Source organism: Amblyomma mixtum, chromosome 6, assembly GCF_055824585.1.
Source record: "Amblyomma mixtum isolate Tamu chromosome 6, ASM5582458v1, whole genome shotgun sequence".
NCBI classification, from domain to species: domain Eukaryota; kingdom Metazoa; phylum Arthropoda; class Arachnida; order Ixodida; family Ixodidae; genus Amblyomma; species Amblyomma mixtum.
The window spans coordinates 14,183,242-14,190,606 of record NC_143017.1 but is presented as its reverse complement, the minus strand read 5'-3'; the positions used below and the strand labels follow the sequence as shown (position 1 = coordinate 14,190,606).

General features: G+C 47.6%; 1 long non-coding RNA gene across 1 annotated transcript; it reads left to right on the top strand.

The window, feature by feature from the left end:
- Positions 1-3,788: 3,788 nt before the first annotated feature.
- On the top strand, positions 3,789-6,682 carry LOC149338250 (uncharacterized). Its single transcript, XR_016283720.1, has 4 exons — positions 3,789-4,316; positions 4,429-4,575; positions 4,694-4,858; positions 6,398-6,682. It is a non-coding gene; the product is annotated as an uncharacterized LOC149338250 (long non-coding RNA).
- The last annotated feature ends 683 nt before the right edge of the window (positions 6,683-7,365 follow it).

Genomic DNA, 7,365 nt, shown 5'->3' with positions numbered 1-7,365 from the left:
TCCATCGGAACTTCTTGCACTTCAATCACTACTTGAACCATGAACTTCTGGTCTTGCGCATTCACTTCGCACAGGGAAAACAACGCACTCATTTCGAACACGCCCTTGCTCTTATCTCCTTTCTTCTTTTGCTCATACGCTGTCTTCCGAGCAGTTCTACTATCGTCTTTCGACCGACAAACCTTAGCTATATGTCCAACCCTTTTGCAGTTGAAGCATGTCGCCTTTCTAAAACGGCACAAATGTGGAGCGTGCTTACCGTTGCACCGGCAACAGCTGGACCCCTCCGCTGGGGTGTGTTGCTTCGCACGGGTTGCTTGTACCATTTCCTGGCAGTCCGTCTCGTATCGACCGTGCTTGCGTATGTCTCGCTGTTGCTTAGCGGTTGCTTCTGCAGTTGTGGCCAAGTCATACGCAACCTTAAACTTAAGGCTGTGTTCTGCGAGAAGTCGCTGTTGAACCCCTTCGTTCCGGAGTCCGCATACGAAACGATCCCGCATCATGACGTCCAACGGGAGCTGGGCGCTGCCAAAACCGCAATCTTCGGCTAGCTTCCAAAGCGCCGTGACGTAGTCCGCAACCAATTCCTCAGCAGCCTGGTTTCGCCTGTAGAACAAAAACCTTGGATACAGCTCCGAAGGCTTTGGATGCAGGTGCTTGCGAACGGCAGTCTTCATTTGTTCGTAGGTTGGTGCTGTCGGTCTTTCTGGCTTCACCAAAGTTACGATGAGCCCGTACTACACTTCTTCGCCGCAGCTGCTTAACAGGACTGCTCTTTCCTGCTCTTCTTTCGTTATCTGGTTCGCTTCGCAGAACATTTCCAGGCGCTCGACGTATTCGTCCCATGACGCGTTCGTGCCGAGACGATACTCGCCGATCCTGCCGACGGCCATCGCCGTCGCTGCCTCGTCGCCAACTGTTGTGTATCAGTCGGACGCCAGGCTGGAACTGAACAACCGTTTATTGATACAGTGCCTTTTTATAGGCCGATGGACATGTGATCTGCCGACGACTGCTTGCGTGGCTGATAAGCGATACATGAAAATGCAGTGTTTAAAACATGCGCATGCGCTATTAGTACACCACAGTAATCGTGTAGGAAGGTTGATGCTTGCATTGCGCATGACACTGGTTTTAGCTGAGCGGCCGGGAGCTTGGCAGTTCCTTGCATCTGCTAGACATGGTGCCGAAAAACAAAGGCAGCATTGGAAAAATTCGCCTGTCCAGATGGACAAGTTACAATGACCCACAAGATTGTGTAGATGAGGCAACTCGGTGTGCAAGTTCTACTCCCTTAATATTGGGTTGATGCAACAGCCGGCCTGGACAAAGTGCACCTGCCTTCAAATCGTAATTGCGAAATTTATTGGTGCACTATATAATTTGCACAATCTCAATTAGGCTATGAAATCAAAAATTTTCACTAATTCTGCCTTCCATTTACTTTGATTTACTTTGATAGCACCTTTATCTTTAATCATGTAGCAAAGGAATGAGAAAAATCACCACGAGCACAGTTTACGTTTGTTAAGCTGTGCTTGACATTGTGCTTTTTTCACTTACTAATGCCTCTCTTCCATTTGTCAATGAGTGGGCAAAGGTGCTCAAGCTTATTAGGGGCCAAAAGGCCCTCACAACCTTGCACCTGGCTCCAGCATTCTTCAAAGAATGAGATAACTGGTGTATGTACGGAAAGATCGCAATCCTATGTCACTTTTCTTCCAATGGACGCATTTCCTGAAAGCTATTTTTGGCAAGGATTTTGCATACAGAGGTTAAAACAGATGCCAAAACACCGGAATCTTGAAGGCCGGCTACAAGTCACAAAAACCTTTCGTTTACAAAATATGTGCACGAAGGCAACAGAGCTGCAGAGGCAAGACATGTTATTTCTAGCAATAGCAGCAGTACAAGCAGCACTACAAGCAGCACTACTATCAAAAATCTAAAAAAAGTTGTACTGCTGTTTTTTGCCCACCTGTCTCACTGTTGCATTCGTGAGTATATTTGGCAGGTCAAAATTTGTGGCGGTTATCAGCCAGGCTTTTTTTTATGTATGTTCTAACATTTGCGAGCAAAAGCTTTGTCAAAAAATGTCAAGGACAAAGAAATGTGATCACGGTTAAAGAATGCAGCGCGAAAAGACAAAAACAAACGAAGAAATGGACAGGACTGGCGGGTCAGCGCCAGTACTGTGCACTTCTTCGTTTGTCCTTGTCTTTTCACACTGCATTCTTTAACCATGATAACTGACCAACAAGTCCAAACAGCCACTTTAGTTGAAAATAAATGTGGCCTTTCAATTGTAGTCATTCCATACTTTCACAAGTTATATTGTTTATATTATATCATGTTATTTCTATTGTTACGAGGTGGCAAGCCTAGGAAAAGCACGACATGATGACAGATGATATTATGGTTTAATGGCTGTGGGCCTAGCATGAGCGCTCCGTCCGGCGCCACTGCCCTCTTCTTCTTCGTAACACGACCCGGGTCCTCCGAGCGATCGTCCCGATCGATTGCTTAAATTCTCAATGATAAGGTGGCGATGACCATGATCACAAAGGATAGAAGAAGATGAAAGGCTTCCCACGAAACACAAAACGTCTTACGAACGTCTCGGAACAGCTTCAAATGACTACAAACGTCTCATAGATGTCGACAAGAAGAAGTTTCCTCTGCGACGTCTCTTAAAAATCTGCAGTCAGACGTTTGCTGTGAAACTTCTGTGAAACATCTGTAGTCAGATGTTTTCTAGACTTGTTTCTAACACGTGGAACTTGAGACCACGTCAAGGAGATGCGCCAGCAATCAGCAGAGAGTTGCCACCGTGGATTAAACATGCTGGAAATCACGGCACATAAATTAGATGGCTCTCCTGCTTGACGTTTCGAAGAGCAGGCGCGCCGGTGCAAAGACCGCTCTTTGTATTCGAACACAGAAAGCGCGTTTTCTCCTACGGAGCCCGAATCACGTTCCACATCGAGTGCAGCTAAGCCGCCACTCGTAAGGCTGGATTTAGGTAACAGATAATGGCCCTGAAAACCGACGGTAGTTACGCGAGTGATAAAATGTGCTTCATGTTGCGAACGCCTCTGTTACGCCTCGCCTAGCTGGCGGCAGCATGCGGATTGACAGGCACAGCGCACGCTACCTTCGCCGCCTTCCGGCCGCCTTCGCCGAGCTCGCTCGCGCGGTTTATCGCGCAGATCACCCGCGCGCTATCTTTTCGTGGCGGCGTATCTTGGAGGCAATCTTTCTTGAGTCACGCTGTCACGCCGCAGCTTGCTGTTTGGTGTCGCTCCGCACGGTGGCGATGCAGGATAGTTTGCCAAAGTGGTTTTAACCGTTTAAAGCAGAAAAAAATCTTAGTGGAAGCTGCAAGTGCTTAGTTTTACACGAAAGTATTAGATTCAATTTGTTTTTTGGTTCTTTGATGATTTGTTTATTTTTACGTTTAGAAATTTAGTACTTCATTTGGTCATTTGGCGTTGCAGAGGCTAGCGATAGCTACGCGCGCGAAGCGGATGCTGCGCACGTTGTAGTACATTTGTGAGATGTGAGCCTCGTTTTCCGCAAAAGTAAGTAACCTTCAATTTCTCTTCTGTGGTGAAAGCGACGGCTTTGCCGGCTAAGCCACTAACGCGCCTGATTGAACCTTTGGTTTACAAATCACAAAACAATATCAGCCAGTGTTTTACATACCAAAGTGCGGCGTTGAATGTATTAAAACAGGGCATTTGCATGTATTTGAGCTTTTGTTAAGTGGATACTGCTAGGCTGCTCTCGCATGCGAGTTGCTTTCTTTACCAAGGCGATCACAAGGTGAACGTGACAAAGCTTCTAACTAACCAGCTTTGTTTAAGCGTACGTTGATAAAGCGCGAATGTTTTCCTACACATTGATTAAAGTCTGTGCTCTATTGCATTCTGGCAGGGTTTTATTCTTGCCAAGGACTCTCATCTGGCCACCTGTGTGCTCCATTTCTCCTTGCTGTGATTGTCGTCAGTGAAACTCGCGTTAAAAAGGCTTTGGTTATCTTAACTGCGTCAAGCTTTTATTTCATTGCGATTGAGAGCCCCGGCACATGGGTAGTTTACTCAGTGGTGCTGCTCTGTATGTGTGCAGGCTGTTTGACAGTGCAGTGAAGTACTACGGCTCTTTGCAGGCATGGCAGCTTTTATTTTTTGTAAAACCATTGCACCGTGCACAGCTGGCGTTGTCCCTACTTCACTGTGTACATTTCGTTTTGGGTACAGGCTGTTCAACAGTGGTTTTCAGAGGACCTCCTTGCCTGCTCAACTTCTCAAGTTTTGGTAAGCACGCTTTGCAGCTGACACCTTTTCTTTCACTTCATGATATCTTGTATAGGTCTAGGCTCTTTGATAATGTTCATTCCACAAGCCCCATTATTTGTTTGTCCTTTAGAACTCCAACTGTTGGCCGGAGGAGCAAGGACCTGGTCTAGTTTCACGCAAATTAATAGCAGCACCTTGTACCTGGTTGTTCAGATTGGCCTGGAGATTGTTTCAGTTCTGAGGTGGGAATCTGGACTAATGCTTCTTGTGCAGTGGTGTAAGTAATCTCTTGCCCGCTGTTTGAGCTTCATCGTACAGATTAGAAAGGGCTTGTTTGGCAATGCAGTGTTAGGAACCTTATACACACACGCACTTTTATTTGTCTTATCTTTCAGATGTGCCCTGTGTGGCTGTCAAGTTAAGGTCCAAGATTTAACACATCTCTGGTGTATACTGAAGTGATGCAGGCATTACCAGGACAGCAGCATCTCTGCTATGTTTTCATGCGGCGATGCAAGATGTCAAACATCAACCACTTTTGATTCAGCCACATCTTGCAGGTAAGAGAAAGCCTGTTTGCAAGATGCAGCTTAGGAGGTTCTATGAGTACAGTGTGCATCACATTAAGGCAGTGCACTTGCTATTGACTGCCTGGGTTTCAGTGTCCATGCACGCTGTTTGGATTTTGCTTCTGTTAAAGGCCTCCACAGTGATTGACTTCTTGAGTTTATGGTGAGCCGTAGCACTCTGCTGAAATGCCGCTTGCATTGACATCATATTGTTACGGGGCACATTCTGCGGTACCGATGGCGTGGATGTCGAGGACTGGCTCTCGCTCTATGAGCGTGTTAGCCAGCACAACAGGTGGGACGCCACGCTGATGCTGGCCAATGTGATATTTTATCTTGCCGGCACCGCACGCGTGTGGTTCGAAACCCACGAAGAAGAGATTGCCACGTGGGATGCCTGCAAGCAGAAGCTGCGCGACCTGTTTGGGAAACCAGTTGGCCGTCAGCTTGCTGCTAAAAAAGAACTTTCAGCTCGCGCCCAAACGGCCACCGAATCATATATTACATACATTCAAGACGTCTTGGCACTGTGCCGAAAGGTCGATCCAAACATGACCGAGGACGATAAGGTAGGCCACATTCTTAAAGGCATTGCCGACGATGCCTTCCACCTTCTTCTATGCCGGGACTGCTCTACGGTTGACTCCGTTCTGCAGGTGTGTCGACGCTTCGAGCAGGCCAAGCACCGGCGCATTGCACACCGCTTTGATCGCCTGCCTAACACCGCTGCCAGTTCCACGTGCGAGGATCTGCCGACACTGAGGCAGCCTTCAAATCCCGACAACGTGACTCGCATCGTGCGCCGTGAACTGGAGGCCCTGGCTCCTGTTACGACCAACGCGCCCTTGTCGGACAACACCCTGGCCACAATATCCCTTATTCAAGCTGTCGTCCGCCAGGAGGTCGCCAACTTGGGCATGCCCTCCAGCCATCGTCCCGTCGAACCACGGAGTGCGAGCCCCATCTCTCCCGTGGTCGCTACTGCTACGGCCCGCAACACCTTCGTCCCAAGTTACACAAGGTATCGCAATCCCGATGAGTGGCGTACTCCTGACGACCGGCCGATCTGCTTTACGTGCTCGCGCGTAGGCCACATCTCTCGCCACTGCCGCAGCCGTTGGTCCGCACCTCCCCGACCTTTGCCCTACGTCGACCGCCGTTATGACTATGGACCCCGTCGCTTCACGCCTCGAAATGACCTACCCAGCACCTCCACCAAAAGATGTTACGGGGATGTTACGGCGGTAAGTCTGTGTTGGCGGCTGCTCTGAGATGGCCAGCACTCAGCTCAGACACCGAGGGCCCAGCTACCAACTGTCAACGTCGTCGTCGTTCAGCGCACCGCCACTTCTTCGTTCACGGTCCATCGGTAACACTATGCATCTGTATTTTTAATTAGCTTATTTTATTGCCTGTGCTGTCACTCCTTGCCATTTCCTGGTCTTATTTGCTTCCGACTCCTCATTGGCCATTCTACATGCACCTGACTGACTGTGCTTTTGGTTACTCTAATATTTTTCACTTCTGCAGGCTGCTGAACCGAGCTGGATTTGACTTCCCCTTGTTACCGTCTAGTTGGCATCCTCCGTGCAAGAAAAGCGATTTTTGGAACACCTAGGGAGCTCTTCAGTGCCATCCAGATCACAGCAACTTGCTCATCAACGCATCCGTTGTGAACAATCCCCGGGCCGAATGAATTTTTGACTTAACAATTGGTTGCTGCTCGACACTTTCCCGCCAACAAGTGCTTACCGTTGTAACGTCAGCCAACCCAGTGAAGCTACCTCCTCCGTGGCTTTAACATTAATTTCCTGATCCTTTTCTTTTTTTTGTGGGCGTATGCACCGGATTCAATAAAGAGTAACGCAGTGACTGAAAAGTGTGCTAGCACATGCATTTATGCCTCATTACTACAGCCATACATCCCTTGTATGTGGGCTCATTGTTCGGGTCATTGCAAATCAGCATGAAGTTCTTTTTTTGAGTGGTGTATACCAGAAAAATGAACTATAACATTTTTAAAGCTTTAGAGGGTTTAAACGCAGCACTTAAATCAGTATTGAAATGCGTAAAATAATCCAGGCACCCATTTCGAAAAAAAAGGAACGTCTAAAAAATTCTATAAAAGCTCTACCTCAGAAGTTTTCTAGCCGTATACAAGCGTAGCGTTAGCAGAGCTAATAGAGGGCTAGTAAACGTCTAAGTCTAAAAACCTGCTTAGCTGAAACTTCTTTTAGATGTCAAGCTTTTCTTTCCAAGACTTTTTTTAGACGTCTATTAGCGCTCTTTGTGTATCGTGGGTTGCCACCAAGATGAACGAGATGATCCGATGAACGGTTGTCCCTGGAGCTTCAGGTCCAGCGGTCGGTCGCCCACAGCCGAAGGTCAGGGGTTAAGGACTCGCATTATAGCATTATAGCATATAGCATTATAGCAAGATATATTAGTTATATTATAGCACCATTTCTACAATACATGCCACCATTCAAAAGAACAGA